This window comes from Ananas comosus, linkage group 11, assembly GCF_001540865.1.
Source record: "Ananas comosus cultivar F153 linkage group 11, ASM154086v1, whole genome shotgun sequence".
Lineage (NCBI taxonomy): Eukaryota > Viridiplantae > Streptophyta > Magnoliopsida > Poales > Bromeliaceae > Ananas > Ananas comosus.
Genome location: NC_033631.1, coordinates 5,303,462 through 5,320,920, shown reverse-complemented (window position 1 = coordinate 5,320,920; position 17,459 = coordinate 5,303,462). Strand labels below are relative to the sequence as shown.

The 17,459-nt window shown below is 37.4% G+C and overlaps 1 long non-coding RNA gene across 1 annotated transcript; it reads right to left on the bottom strand.

Annotated features, from left to right (window-relative positions):
• On the bottom strand, positions 10,839 to 11,643 carry LOC109717077. Its single transcript, XR_002218112.1, has 2 exons — positions 11,462 to 11,643; positions 10,839 to 11,172 (listed from the first exon to the last, which is right to left on the bottom strand). It is a non-coding gene; the product is annotated as an uncharacterized LOC109717077 (long non-coding RNA).

The window sequence follows — 17,459 nt, the reverse complement described above, 5'->3', positions numbered from 1 at the left end:
TATGATGCAAATGATTTCATTCAATTAGTGTTACATGTAATTGTCTTTCTTATCATTCGCCCAAAGGCGTTAGAATCTCATTCCCTCATGTCTAACACATGGAGTACAACTATCGATCCCTAGATCAAATGCAATGTCATAATGTCAATTACTAGTTGTTCAACTAAATTCAATGCACTAAGTTTAGCTTCATATCGATCTTAACTTGCACATAAACACTAAGTGTTATTCACCTTGTCTAAAACAAGTATACATCAACATGCAACAAATTGCTAAATCTCATTTATTCCACAATCCAAGTATGGTTCACAAGATAGGTCCCTGTTCATCTTTATCATGCTTTCTATTATTGTATAGTAAGAAAAGCAAACATATGTCATGTAGAATGCAAGTCCACATTATGTACCTCTACTATATAGAATATAAATTTCTACATGCAACACATATGTATTATGTACGTACTTTAAAATTCTATCATGTCCTACTAAGCATGAATACACGTCCATCTAAGTCTACTAACCATAGAGAAGATATAGAAGGAGTTTACCCATTTCAATGAGGTCAAACCCACCGGATACACTTCGAACCATTTCGTTCCTTCGAACGAAGTTATCTACCAAGCTTCTAGCTCCCTAAAAGAATTTCTAAGAGGGTTACAAATTTCGAACGAATATCATACAAAATTCACCAAAAATCACAAGAAAAAGAGGTGAAAATTATCTTTGACTAAGCTAAACTTGTCCAAAGCTTAAATCAAACTAATGGAGCTTCAAATCCAACCTAAAGGAGAGTTCTACACTCATCAATTAGGTCCCCAAAGCCTCAAATCAAGAAATTCCAAAATAAACCCTAGTTCTTCCAAAACTAGGTTTCATCTACAAATCTTGCCAAAAATCACAAATAGGTGATGCAAGAAAAGTACTAACCTTCAAGAAAGCTCCAAATCAAGCTATCTTGAGCTAGGGTTGAAGATTGGTCCCCCAAGAAACTCCTCTCTTCACATCCAAGCCTCCTTCAAGGTCCAAGAGTTTGCCACCATGAAGAGGGAGAAGAAAAGGAGATCAAAACACAAATCAAAAGGGGTTTAGGAGAGAAATTTAGAGAGAGAAAGGGGAAAAACCTTACCTCTCCACTTCTACAAGCTCAGCACAAAAAGGGGCTGTGGGGGAGAAAAGGGTTATATATACAAGTTGTAACAAATCCCAAGAAGCCCCTCCAAACTCCAAAATTGCAAACTGCACGAACTGCAGTTTTCTGCACTGCGTACCGGTACTCGGGCAGGAGGACCGGTACCCGGCAGCCAGATCTGCCAAACACGAGCCTCGGTCAAGCCATCTGTTTACGGTGTACCGATACTCAATTGATGCCGTACCGGTACCCGACTCTAATTCCGATACTCGGTAACCTAGTACCGAAACCCAGCATCTCTCAGCCCAAACCCGAGAGCTGCTCTTCTCGGTTACGCGCTGGGGTTCCGGTACCTCACCCAGGTACCGGTACTCTGTACCCCAAAACCTAAATTTCCAGATTTTGGTGCTAAGTACTCCTTCTCGCATTCTCGCGACACGAGTAATGAGTCGGTACTCAGTCAACGACCTACAAAAACACCGGGAATAGCTCAAAATGCTATTCTAATACTGGAATCTCGCAATTTTCTAAAGTTCAGTGTGCTACAGAAAAGTTGCTTATGCCGAAGATGCAAAAGATTTGTGGGATGACTTGAAGGTCTGCTTCTCTCAAGGGAATGCCCCAAGAGTTTTCTAACTCAAAACCGAGCTTAGCTTTCTCCGTCAAGAGGGTTTATCGGTGGCGAGTTATTATACAATGTTGAAAACTCTATAGGATGAACTCGACGATTATTCCAGAATGCAAGCACGCACGTGCGCGGCAGCCGAGGATTCTGTTAAGAAGAAGGAAATTGAGAAACTCTATCAGTTTCTCATAGGCCTCAATGTCGAGATTTTTGGCACTATTCGATCGCAAATACTCAACTTAGATCCTCTGCCAACCTTGAGAAAAGCATTCTCAATGGTCACGCAAGATGAGCGTTAATGAATGGTGGCAATGGAAAAGATAATTGGGTCAATGCAGCGGCCTTCTTCGCAAACAACAGCAATAAAGGGAGCGCGAAACCGACTCAAGGTCATAGATTGAAGTGTGACCATTGTCAAAAAATTGGACATGATCGAGAGAGTTGTTGGGAACTGAATGGTTACCTAGAAAATTGGGAATCGAGATGTGGATCTTGAAAAAGGAGAGGTGGACGCAGAGCAGGAGGAATGGGTGATGCAGGTAGATCGTCACAACAGCGGACAGCTCGTCCAGTTGTGAGCCCATTCAACCCAAGCTATAGATCCTCTCCAGCGTTCAACCCAAATGGGTCCAAGCTTCACAAATGAACAATATCAACAGCTTTTAGCGCTATTGAATGATCAAAGGAGATCGACTGAATGAATGTCGGGTAAGAATTTCACTCACAATGATACCGTGGACTAGATACTGGGCACGAGAGCCTCAATGCATATGGACGAACGACTAGAATATCTTAACGAACTCGAGAGAGTAGAAGCGTCGTACCCTATACAACTCCCAAATGGGAGGACAGTTCAGGCTAAGATGATGGGATTGGTGAAATTGGGCCCGAATTTAATTTTGCGAAATCTTTTTTAGATTCCTGGTTTTATGTACAATTTAATTTCTCTTGGAAAGTTGACCGCAGATCTAAACTGTTTGGTGATAGTTTTTTCTGATTTTTGTCTTGTGCAGAACCTCACCTCGAAAAAGCCGATTGGAGTGGGTGAATTGAGGAAAGGATCTATCATCTCGAGTGCATGGCACTGTTGTCAGCATGTGCGGTAACCACAGTGCAGAGCTATGGTTTATGGCATCGACGACTAGGCCATCCCTTGCGCTATGTTTTGAATTTAATTCTTGAAATTTTAGTTAAGGGTAAATTGCATTGTTACCCCCTGAACTTTTGGCAAAGTTTCACTTTACCCCTCGAACTCCTAAAATGGACATCTAACACCCTAAACTCTAATATTTCATTCATGTTATCCTTCCGTCAGTTTTCCGTCAAGCTCCGTTAATCAAAAACTGGTGGAAGGGGTAAAACGAATGAAATATTAGAGTTTAGGGTGTTAGATGTCTATTTTAGGAGTTTGGAGGGTTAAGTGAAACTCGCCAAAAGTTCAGGAGGTAGCAGTGCAATTTATCCTGTAGGACTCTTGACTATAAATTATTTTATTATAATATATTACTTATGGATTGACTACTAACCCTCAAGTTAGTGATCATGCTTGATTTTGAATTTATATATATTTTTTATCCTAAAATAAATCATACCATAATTTATCATACATTTTATTGTAATAAAATAAAAGTGAAAGAAATGAATTAGAGTGGTTTAAAGATAAGAAAAGAGCGATACTAACTACCTACGATGCTTGGACACTCTATTGTCCTGGTGTACTCGCTAATATGGTTGATTTACAATAGGTGTCCTCACCCGGATATAGAGATTTTAATTCTCAATTAATTTTCTGTAGTACTCGTTTGTCCTTTTTATCTTTAGAAGCATTGTTCTAAAGTATTATAAAATATTATTTTATATTTTTATATTAAAAATTTCTAATTGGCTGAAATAAAGTACAAAAAAAATTTTTAGGCTACAATAAAATTATATTGCATAGTTTCAAAGAAAATAAGTGCATTTTCTAGAACAATACTTCTAAGGATAAAAAGGACAAACGAGTACTACAGAAAATTAACTGAGAATTAAAATCTTTATATCCGAATAAGGACACCTATTGTAAATCAACCATATTAGCGAGTACACTAGGACAGTAGAGTGTTCGAGCATCGTAGGTAGTTAGTATCGCTCATTTCTTATCTTTAAGCCACTCTAATTTATTTCTTTCGCTTTTATTTTATTACAATAAAATGTAGAATAAATTATGGTATGATTTATTTTAGGATTATACATATATATATATATATTCAAAATCAAATATGATCACTAACTTGAGGGTTAGTAGTCAATCCATAAGTAATGTATTAAAATTCAAAATCAAACATGATCACTAACTTGAGAGTTAGTAGTCAATCCATAAGTAACATATTAGGATAAATTGCACTGCTACCTTCTGAACTTTTGACGAGTTTCACTTAACCCCCCAAACTCCTAAAATAGACATCTAACATCCTAAACTCTAATATTTCATTCGTTTTACCCCTTCCGTCAGTTTTCAGTTAACGGAGCTTGATGGAAAACTGACGGAAGAGGTAACACGAATGAAATATTAGAGTTTAGGGTGTTAGATGTCCATTTTAGGAGTTCGAGGAGTAAAATGAAACTTCGCCAAAAGTTCAGGGGGTAACAATGCAATTTACCCTTTTAGTTAATAAGTCTTTTAGCGATTCTTGCGACATATGTTTACACTCGAAACAAACTAGAGCACCATTTGATGTTAGTGAAAATAAAGCTACTGCTAGTTTGGATTCGATCCATTGCAATTTGTGGAGACCTTATAACACGGTATCTTTATCTGGCGCGAGATATTTTCTAACCATAGTTGATGATCATAGTCGAGGGACTTAGGCATTTTTAATGAAAGAAAAATATGAAATATGCAGGTAGTTAATAAAGTTCTATAATATGGTAAAAACTCAATTTGGGCGCATAATTATAGTAATTAGATCAGATAATGGTCGAGAATTTGTTTCAGGTCCAATACGGTAGTTTTACTCATATACGGGGATAATACACCAAACCTCCTACATCGACTACATCGAGACCCCTCAACAAAATAGGAGAGTGGAACGTAAGCACCGGCACATACTCAACGTAGCGAGAGCCTTGCGCTTCGAACCGGGACCACCTATTAAGTTTTGGGGCGAGTGTGTCTTAACTGTCGTTTATCTCATCAATTATACTCCGACACAACTGTTATCCAGGAAGACACCCTCTTTAGGCAAAAATCGAATTATAATCATATTCGGATATTTCGGTCCATATGTTTTGCTCATTGGAAGCTGCAGGTCCATGATAAATTTCATGAAAGGGCTTGAAAGTGTATCTTTATTGTTTATCCCCAGGCCCAAAAAGGATGGAAAGTGTATCTTTATTGGTTATCCCCAGGCCCAAAAAGGATGGAAACTATACGACCTTCACACACAAGAAGTTTTTGTCTCGAGAGATGTAGTTTTCAGCAAAGAAAAATTTGTAGAATTTGAGGCCGACAACGAAGACCAACCGATTGTACCGTTGGTATTTGAGGAAGCCGATGCAGTCAACCCAATCTTTGTAGACAGGCTGGTAGCTCAGCCATGTCAGGTTCCTCCAGTCGGGTTCGGTACAATTGAACCCAGTGAACGGGCCTAACAACTTGCAATCCTAGTTCGAACCAGGCCCAGAAATGCAGGAACCCAACCAGGAAAAAATTACGCTGGATAGGGGGAGTGAGCTTGAAGCCTATGGTGGGCTGGATTTGATAGAGATCCAAACCACATGGCCTAGAAGGATGCGCAGAACACCAACCCACCTACGAGACTATATGTGCCATGCCACCGAAGCCAAAGACCCTCCCTACATGACACTCCGCTCCACAGCGACTTCAGGTATGGTCCATCCTATAGAAAATTTTATCTGTCATGATGACTTATCTCAATCTCATAAAGCATTTGTAGCAGCTCTCGATGAAGATATCAAGCCTAGAAATTCCTCTCAAGCAATAAAAGATCCTAGATGGCGAGATGCTATGGCCCAAGAGATAAAGGCTCTCGAAGACAACGGTACATAGATCGTGGAAGATCTCCCACCATATAAGAAACCCATCGGTTACAAATGGGTATGCAAGGTGAAGCAAAGGGGCGATGGCAGTGTGGAGCATTATAAGGCTCGTCTTGTCACAAAAGGGTTCGCTCAGATCGAGGGACTCGACTTTCTTGAGACATTCATACCTGTTGCTAAATTAGTGAGTGTATGTTGCCTTCTGACTGTTTCTATTTTTAAAAAGTAGGAACTTCATCAAATGGATGTACACAATGCGTTTCTACATGGTGACCTCGAAGAGGAAGTATACATGAGTATTCCACTGGGCTTTCATGTCACGAGGCGCGGCAAAGCTTGTCGTCTTCAGTCACGCCCCAGGACCGACCTATTTGGTCGGTTCGGGCACATCGAACAGACGCCGAACGTGCAGCACCTCTTTTGTCCACCCAAGGCTCAACACAAGTATAAATCATATATATATAAATTCTACGCAGCGGAACAAAGATATACATGGCTTGCACGAGAGCAAGCAATAGCCAAAGTGAAAGTACTAAACTAAACATTCATACAAGTAATATGATTAACTTTCAACCACATACATGCATTCAACATCTAAATTCCTTTACATTCATTTCATAATTTCTTTTATACATCACATGGTCACACAATGAACATAACATTTCTTCCAAAATATAAGCTTTTTTATATTTAATCATAAGCTCTCTTTACAACATTTACCATGTTCATAATACTAACATCATCAAAGACAAAAGATGACATATATATAGGGTATGCAACTAAGCAAAATGAAACCAATTCGAGCAGTCTCTGTCTATAGCGCGATACCTTTACCGCTATCGTCGGCCGGCTCACTCGGTCCCGGCTCTGTGGAAATACTGGGGTGAGAACTACAACAAAGTTTTCAGTGGGTTCGGCCGCCGACCTCGCCGACTTTTCCACTATGTCTAAATCTGGCATAATAGAATAATAGATAGATAGTAACCAACTAAACAAATGCAGCTAATATGCCTGAACAAGATATAATTAATAATATGCTCAGTAGAATGCTCATGATGAATGCATGATCACTTTTTCATTACCCAATCTCATGGCTAACGTGTAGGCTTGCCTACAACTCACCAACTCATAATTCCAATCATCGGGGAGATTACTACGACCCGATGGGACCGTCTTTTGGGGAGACTACTACGACCCAGTGATGACTACTCCGGAGCTCATCGCTCGAGGGGGTGTGACCGCCCTCAAGCCAAAACTTATAGGTGAGCATGATCAATCCTTAACTATAAGGATTCCAAGTTCAATCCAATCCTTAACTATAAGGATGCAATGCTCATATAACCTTTAACTATAAGGTTGTTATGTCATAATGTTAACTATCTCACTTTTCTTGCATTCTTTTACTTTCATGATGCCACACACACGCTAAGTGTTCTTTAACTCATTTTCATGCATTCATTGTTCTCCTTAATGCCACACTAAGTGTTCAACGCTAGTATTCAAAACTCATTGATGCCACTCAACTAAGAGTCCAATTTCTAGCATTCTTTGTTTACTAATGCCACACAATCCATATGTCATAATGTCATTTGGTTCTTTACCTTATCTAGGTCTTTGTCACTATTCATGCATACATATGGTTTTTACATGTTCTCAATATTTTACCATCAGCTCATATGCATTTGTACTCACAACATGCAACAACACATACCAACATAATCTCAATCACCCTACAATGCATGAAAAAGCTATAGTCCCATATGCTCAAAAATGACACTTTAGATATAAAAGAAAATTCATCGATTTCATAAAGCACCACCCACCTCATATGGTTGTAAAGGTGCTACGGTCAAGTTTCGTGATTTTTGGGCGCCTATTCTCTCGTCTGTAGCAAAACGAAGCCAAATTAGGCTTTTTCTCAATATCTTTTCGTAGGCTCGTCGAATCGGCGAACTGAGTCCACCAACGAGTTGGAAATATTTTCAATTTGATTTCTACAAGGTCAATTTACCTTTAAACCAACCTAAGGTAAAAGCCCTAATTTTGGTGCCCTAACAATGTCATTTGCCCAATACACCATTTTTATGGCACACAAAACAAACCCTAAATTTCTACCATGAGAGCACGTGAAGAAAGATGGATTTCATGAAGTTCTATGGCCTCTACAAGATTTCTAATCTTGCAAGAAGATCAAATCCAAGTCTAGGGTATAAAACCAAACCCTAGCCTAGTTCTTACATGAAACCTCACCTTAGTCCAAAAGCCCTCCAAGCTCCTCCTTGTAGGTGAGCTCCAAAGGCTTCAAAACTCCAAATCTCCTCCAAATCCTCCTCTTGATCTCCTCCTTTCACTTTGGGGGGAGAGCTCCTAGAGAGAGAGAGGGAGAGAAATGAGAGAGGATGGTGGGTTCACTGCTGTGAACAAAAGAGGAGATGGGTGAGGGGTTTTATAAGCTATTACAATTGCAACCAAGCCCTCCACTTGTTATTATTTATAGCAGACCAACCTGCTATTTCGCAGCACTGCGTACCGTTACGCCGGTGGGCGTCACCGGTATGCCCCTGTTCAACTGCCCAAACCCGAGAGCTGCTATTTCTCAGGTTGGCGCAGGGTACCGGTACTACCTGATTTAGTCACCGGTTAATAGCTTGACAGAGGCCAAACCCGAGAGCTACTACTCTCGGGTGCCTGCCGGGTACCGGTACGCCCTTGATGCTTTACCGGTTAACAATGCTCCAGACTACAGTTTTGCATTGTTTCGACTCCAATTCGCGCCGAGCAATGCTAAAACCCTTCTAACTCACTTGAGACTCAACTCTAACCCTTCCAACATTGTTGGAATGTCATTTGGACTTTGTCCAACCATTTCTCTCACATACTTTGGTCAATTTGACTAAAGTTCGATATACTCTACCGAAGTTTCGGTATATTACATCTTCGAAAGTCACTCTATGGTCTCCGCCAAGTTCCTAGAAATTGGTTTGCGAAGCTCGCTTCCGCTGCATGATTATAGGTTCATTCAATCAGGGGTCGGCTATTCCTTATTCACATATAGTAAGGACACCACTTTCATGGCAATTTTGGTTTATATAGATGACTTAATAGTAGCATGCAATGATTCAAGTCAATGTCAGAGTTTCAAAACTTATTTGACCACCCGGTTTCATATCACGGATCTCGGCCCTCTGAAATATTTTCTCGGCGTTGAGATCGCTTGTAGCCGATCAAGATTATTTTTGTCACAGTGTAAATATACATTGGACATATTAACTGAATGTAGCATACTCGGAGCAAGACCATCACCGTTCCCTATGGAACAACAGCACCGTTTATCGACAGACTCTGGTGATCCCATATCCAATCCAAGATAATATCGATGCTTGGTGGGGCGTTTAATTTATTTGACCATCTCACGACCGGAACTCTGCTACTCAATCCATATCCTATCTCAGTTCATGCAGAACCCTCGCACGTTCCACTGGGATGCAGCAATGTGAGTCCTTCGGTACCTCAAGCAAAGTCCAGAACACGAAATCTTGCTCGGTGTGACAACATCTTTGCAATTGACCACCTGTTGTGACTCGGATTGGGCTGGTTGCCCGATAACACAGCGCTTCGTCACCGGATATTTGGTCATGCTTGGTGGTTGTCCTATCTCGTGGAAAACCAAGAAGCAGACCATTGTGTCTAGGTTGTGAATAGAAGCGGAGTACAGGTCCATGGCAGCTATCACCAGTGAACTATTATGGTTGCACAGCCTTTTTGCAATCTCCATGGCAACTATCACCAGTGAACTATTATGGTTGCACAGCCTTTTTGCAATCTCTCAGAATCGATCATGCTCAGCCTATACAACTCTTTTGTGATAATCAGGTAACTCTCCATAGCATCGATAATCACGTCTTTCATGAGCGAACAAAGCATATCGATCTGGATTGTCGTTTCATATGAGATTACCTAAAACTTGGCAACATCATCACAGCTTACGTACCAATAAAACTCCAGTTGGCTAATGTATTTACAAAGGCCCTTGGACAGGACTGGATCCGGTTTTTACTCGGCAAGTTGAGAGTGATTAACATCCACCGCCAACTTGAGGGGGAGTATTAGATGAGGTGTTGTAAATCTTAAAGATTTTTGAATTTGATCTATAAATTAAAATTCAATTAGATGAGCTCCTCTTGATCCGGTTTTTTTTTTTAATTTTAATTTTAAATTAAGAATTTTGAGGTGTTGTAAATCTTGAGGTGTTGTAAATCTTAATTTTAATTTTAATTTTAATTTTAATCTTGAGGTGTTGTAAATTTTAATTTTAATAAAATTTTAATATTTAATTTTAATTTTAATTTTAATTCAAAAATTCAATTAGATGAGCTCCTCTTGATCCGGTTTTTTTTTTCGTATAGAAGAAATAAGAATAATTTGGTCAGCTTTTTCTCTCCATTAACGTCATACTACTGTGAAAACTTTTTTAAAATTTTAAGAAGACAAAATGTAGATTTTTGAAAGAAAAAGTAAAAAAGTGGGTATTTACAGAAAAATTTTCTATAATTTAGCCTAAATTAAAATTAAAATTCAATTAAGAATTGTGAATTTGATCTATAAATTAAATATTAAATTTTATTTTTATTTTTATTTTTATTTTTAAATTTTAAATTTTATTTAAATTTGTTACTTAATTTTTACGGATTCAAATTGGAATTTAAATTTCATTTTATGTTTAAACTTGAATCAAACCAAAAATTAGTTTGATATTTGGAATTGTCCACTCAATTTCAAATTTTAATTTTTTTTGAAGAAATATACATTAAAAAATTTGACTTATCATTTTAAAATTTTGATATAAATTTTTAATAAATAATTTCCATTTTGAATTTAAATTATAAATTTAATTCCCTGTTTGAGTTGCGAACACAATTTTAAATTATAATTTGTAACTTTAATTCTATTTTAATTATCTTTTATAGCTAAAACTTTTTCGATCTCAACCAAACAATGAAAACATGAATCAATTATTCCTATTCCAATTATTATTCTAAAGCAGAAATAATAAAAAATTTTACTATTCCGTCTTCGAATTCAGTTCATGTCGATTTCCACTCTAATACTAATTCTTATTCTGAATCAAACATGCCCAAAGTAAGGTGAAAATAATATTAGAAAAAAAAAAAAAAAAAAAGCTGAAAACACGACAACCAATCCCATAATTACAAACGGAAGGATAATAATAACTTAATCTCTAGTGTAAATACAGTCGTCCGTACATGTAATGCTTCAACGGGAAGGCCCGCCGGGAGGGCTTCCGTTAGCCGCGGGTGAAGGCGGGCTGAACTCCGACCGACGACCCAACGTCACCGCTCCCTCCGAACCACCCGTGCCGTCTGCACCGCCTTTAATTAATTAATTAATTTATTTATTTATTTATTTAGTTATTTATCCGCACAAATAATTAACGTTCGGTAATTAATTGTTGAATTTGGAAGCAAAAAATTTCACGAAAACAAATTGGCCGGCGATGGTACGTAGTCATATATATATATGTCAATTTAAGACATTGGTAAAGCATAGGAATTTTTTGTGCGCGAAGATAATAAATACTGTTTTTGAAAATTTAGTTTGAAAAGAGAACAAATTAAAGATGGAGAAGTGCAGAAACAAATATACACATACCTGCGGTAGGGAATTCTCTGGACTGAGTTGGGGAGATGATGAGGGAGGAGAAGAGAAGCAGCAGCACAAAGCTGGAGATCATTTTCTTCGAGTAGAGCTGCTTCATTTTGGAGACCTTACCTTGGGCCTTGGGTGGTGGATACCTCGGTGCTAGATCTAGGCTTGAAATTTCAACCACTGATTCATGCTTTAATAGTACTTTGTACTTTTTTTCTTTTTTTATTTTTTTTTATTTTTGAGATAGGTAGCATGCTACCCTCTTCGTTTATTTCATTTAGAAATAAACTTAGCTGAAAATGTGAATCAACTAGGATTCAAACTTGGGACCTTGGGTACCAACCACCAAGCCCTTTATTGCTTGCGCTAGAGACGGTCGGTTACATTAAATCATATTATTCAGTTAGTTAGTTGTAAGACCCCAAATGGTCCTACATTTAAGAGATAACAGAGCTAAAAACTTTTAACCCTAGCATAGCATTTTGAGCGGTGATTAGGCTTAAAAGATTAAGAAAATTAAGTGTGTTAAAATTAGAATAGTCTTTAGATGAGTGACCCACTAAAAAGTGGGACGTCACATTAGTAGCCAAAGAATTATATACAATTGAGTGCCTACAAAATTATGAACAAACAACCAAAGATCGCGTTTGGTTGGCTCAAAAAAAAAAAAAATTTCTTTACATTTGTTTTATAATTAGAAGCAAATCAATGGGTATCTAGGTTTTAAATATTTCTTACAACCTTTGCTGCTAAAAATCAGGCTCCTTCAGCGGTGATCGATAATCATGGAATAATTTTTCTGGCTGTTTTAATAGGAGGAAGTTTATTATGCGGTAATCATATCCCATCATCTATATTTATTCAATCATTTTTTTGAAAACAATAAAAATTTTAAAAAAAAAATGGAATTGGTGAATCCCATAAGGGTGCGTTTGGTTCGCATTATAAAAGATTACTAAAAATAAAAGATATCCGAGAATCTTATTCCTATTCATCCTATTACTAAGAATGTGGAATTCCTGTGTTTGGTTCGCACGGTAATATTAATTAGCCGTTATTTAATATTACAAAAAAATATATAATTAATTAATTTATTTATTTATTTAATTTTAGATAATGTTACTAAAAATTTCAACATCTTTTTAGAAAAAAATGAGAGAGAGTATAAGTTAGAGAGAGAGAGCATAATTAAAAAAATAGAAAGAAAAATATAGTCGAAATTAGAGGGAGTGAGAGANTTGAAATTTTAGAAAGAGAGAGAGAAAAAAAAAAGTTGAATTTTAAAGAGAAAAATAAGTTTAAAGAGAGATATAAGGTTAGAGTGTAAAAAAAAATAATATCAATTAGCCGGCGGGTAGGAAGAAAGAAAAAGATTAGATATATTATGATTATTTAAATCCATTAATATGAGGATACCCACCCTCCCTCACGGGAATGAGATTAGTACTTTGGGGTGAATCTTATTCCCAACTGAATCCAATATTACCAACTCGATTACTTAGTATGTTTAGCCAAACACCGTCATATTTTTTTATTCCCATTGAATTACTATGAATCTTTAAAATATAGCGCGAACTAAACGCACCCTAAGAGTAATTTGATTAATTGGAGACGTCATATTACTCATATAACTGCTACATTTTTAACTTTTTTTTGTTTTAATGAAGTACATAACATGTGATTAACTGGACGGTGAAGTGTGAACATAAAACTAAGATTAACTGCACAGATGTAAATTATATATTATTTCAGGTAGAGGACCATAGATGTGGAAGTGCATGAACTGATTCATGCATTTGACGAGAAGTTAGTGGCTTAAATTCAGGAATGTCAGTCAAGCACCAAGTATTTTCTAGAAACCACGTAAGACAGAGAAAAAGTTAAACCGAACGACGCATGAACTGGATTTTTTTTTTTTTTTCCAGAATAACATTTAAAAATTTATATTTAGCCAAATAACCTCTTTGAAACTTTATTTCGCCAAATAATTTTATTTTATCCAACTCGGCGCGCCAGAATGAAATAAAAATTGAAAGATGGTAAACCAGGGACGGAGCCATGTGGGGCCCGACAATGGCCATGGCCCCCCCACATTTTTAAAATTATAGAACAATCCACTAGTAAGTTATTAAAAAAATTAAAATATTATAAATTTAGGGGACCAAAGTGAAATTTTTTTGAAAAGAATTGTTGGCTTGTGGGCCAAGACTCCAAGCCTTACGCACAGGGACAACCCATATATAGACCCAAAGGAGCCATGGCCCTCTTCAACTTTTCAATATTTACTTTATAATTCTTTGGTAGTTTATATATTTTCAGTTAATTTTAAAATATATCGGCCTATTTTGTAAAAAGTTTTTAGTGCTAATATAGAGCTCTCTCTCTCTTCTTATGTGCTTTATAGGTGAAAATATATTAAGAACCTTTTAATTATAATGCATTTTGAAATAAGTCCTTTCAACTTTAAATATTTTATTTTTACATTCTTAACTTTCCAATTATTTTGATGAGCTAATTTATTTAACTAAATAAAATAGTATGCCAAATTTAATAGCTCTGTTAGATATTAGTCATTGGTTGTTATTATTTTATTAACAAAAATTAAAAAAAATTAAATTATAACTAAATTGCTATTAGATTTAGTAAAATTCTTAAATTATTTGAATGAAATAATGCAAATAAAATAATTAGAAGTTAAGCGAGTGTAAATTAAAGAAATAAATTTAATATATTTTAACATTAATTATCTAATTACTAAATTTTTTTATTAAAAATTTGAGTAGTTAAAATTTTATTTATCTGCTAAACTTTTTATTTGTACATATTTTGGCCCCCCTTGTGATTGAATTCTGGCTTCGTCACTGTGGTAAACTATTCGCCACCCTTAACAAAACTTAAAAAGTGTTCTTTTAAAAAAAAGGTAAATGATTCACTGTTTCTTTCTAATATTCTCCACAATCATAAAAAATTCTAACAACTCACGTACAATCCTAACAAATTAACAAAAATTCTAATTAACAACTCGTCGTACCATCATAACAATCAAATAAAAATCCCAACAACTCACATACAACCCTAACAATACGAAGTTTTCTAAAGACAAGTGAATAATTCTGTTTTTAAAATTTTATTAAATACGACCAACGATTCACCGTCTTTCACTTCTCATTCCATCATGGCGTTGAGGTGCACAAATAAGATTAGTTTGCCGATTAAAATTTTGATAGAATTATCGAGCAAATTAAAGTCGTCATAAATTAGTCCATTTACAGACATACAATAGACAAATATTCACCTTTTCTTTTTTTTCTTTTGAGGAGAAACCTGCAGATATCTCCCTTTTCCTTTTCTTTCCTTTTTTTTGTTAGAGCTTGATATAAATTAAAGGTTTGTTTGATGAAATATTATGCTAGAATTGCTATTTGGAAAAATACTACATTAAATTTTTCCTAGTAGCTGTTCTGCGCAACAGAGCTCGTGATCTTAAATAAATAACCTAAATAAAGGAACATCTCTCGGTCTGAATCGGAGCATTTAGATTAAGATACCAACGAAGACCCTAGCCAACAAGGCCAAGGTTCCTTAAATTACATTTCTTCTTCCCACTATGATAAAGTATCAAATTTTTCTATTCACCAAATATTTTATTAGATATGCATGAATCAAAATTAAAGAATACAATAAATGCCCCCACATGCATTATTAGATATGCATGAATCAAAATTAAAGAATACAATAAATGCCCCCACATGCATGGGGAAGGAATATTGTTGATCATTCACCCCTCAGGTTATCCATCCCTTCAACCTGATGATTTAAATGCTCAAAGTTATGAACTGCTAGATTATTGGAATAAGATTTACATCTCAATTAAATTTACTCGAAAACTCGACCGAATCCAGCCTGACTCAACTCCAATATCCTATGCTCGGGGCGTCCTTCAGATCTCACTCAATATGGTGGAAGAGTGTTTTAAAGGCCAGGGATATTTTTAAGTGCAGTGCGTCCTATGCAATTGGCAATGGGCAAATCGTTAGCTTTTGGACGGACATATGGAACAGTCAAATTACCTTACGAACCTTGTTCCCCTGAATCTACAATAATGTGGTGAGTAAGAATCTCAAGGTGACGGAGTGTTGGGGACGGAACTGGTGGAAGTGGCGTAAGATCCTGTTTAGGCTCTCGCCTACTTCCCAACAGGACAAACAACTAATCCTGAAGCTTAAAGAATCGATCGTCAAGACCTTGGTGCCCAACAGAAAGGACGAAGTTAGGTGGAGATGGGATAGGTCCGATATGTTCTCAATCAAATCGCTCTATAACTTCTTACAGGACAACGGGGTATGAATCAGGCATCTTAATCACCTATGGAAGGTTCGATCCCCTCTAAAAGTTAAAATTTTTGTGTGGTTAGTGTTAGGCCAATAAGGCGCGAACACGTGGTACGCCATGGTGGTTTCATTTAAGGGCAGTAATCTTGTTGTGCACCGGGAGCATCGGAGAAGCTTTAAGTAAATTCCCGCGTGAATTAAGGGAAGTTATGGTAACCGCAAGCAGTTACAAGCGGTTCCGATCGGTTGAAAGTGGCCCGAGAAAGTAGGGGTAGTGGCCAATCATAATTAAGCAATAATTAATCAACAAGGGCGATCTATAAATAGGCCAATAACGCCCTAGAAAGAGGTCTTTTTTCCGAGAATAGAAGACCACTTTTACTTCTTTTGCAATTTCTCTGCTTTCTAGGAGTAGTCTACTTGTAATCTTTTCCTTTTCGGAAATTACTGTTTTCTTTAGGAGTAGTCTTTAAGTTAGATCAACCGAGTCTGTATGCCCTCAGGCACACTCAACCCTTGTACTTTTCCCCAAGATTAATTTCAATTAGATTTAAAGGCTTTCGGCTTTTAAGCAGACCAATCACTGTACTTTTCTATCCATTCGGCTCTTCGGCCGTCCTTAGTTTTTGCTCAGTCCGTACATTCGGCTCATTCAGCCGAACCGATTCTACAGTAGAAGTTTCGAACTCGGTTGATCCAATCCCTCATCAGCCGAATCGCTTGATCCAGTCAAAGGGCGCAAACTTTGAGGGTCACTAATCGTAGCCGCTCCGCATCCCTACACTATTCCCGAGGGAGATCTTTGACTAGGTCAAGGGTTCGGACAATCGGCTCCCAATAATTTTTGGCACGCCCGGTGAGACACAACTAAGGTGAATCCAAATTTTTAAATTTTTATATTATGGCTGATGATAATGCCATGAACTTACGCAACAGGGTCATTCCTAGAAATTCTCGGAGCGATCAACAACCCAGCAATTCAGATAACGCTGGAGAACGCCAAGCAGTCTTGCCTGTTGAAGGCGAGACCAGTGATCAATCTGACCAACAAGAGCCTAGTTTGGCTCAAGCGCTGGGACAAATGACTCGGGTCCTACAAGTGTTGGATCAAAATAGTCATAGAAGTACTGCACGATTAGATACAGTATTGGCCGCAATTACGGCCTCTAACAAGAATATTGCTCGAATAGGGCAACTATTGACTCGTAACGAGCAACCAGTAACAGGCGTACAAGAGCCTGTGGTGACACCAGTATTACAAAATCCTATAGCACCGGTAAATGGTCACCCTCAATACCAGGGGACACCATTTCAGGCAGTTTATAGACCGGCTATTGTTAATGCCGGTCAGCAGCGAGAGATAGCATGGGGATTACCACCTCCTCCGCCAGTGCCAGCATATCAGCCCCAAAATGCAGGGGTTAGGGCTGGGGGGCAGGCTCCGAATGTACAAAGAGCAAACCCTGTGGTACAAAATTTCGATCTACCACAAGGACCGAATATAGCACAAGCACAAGTTCCCTTACAAGGGAACAATAATGAAATATACGCACAGATTGAAGAAGCCATCCGAAACACTTTCGGAGTAGGCGCAAGGCCGGCAATGCGGCCTGTGTTTAGATCACCATATCCTGCAAATATTGATGCAGAGCATCCTTATTCGGCAAATT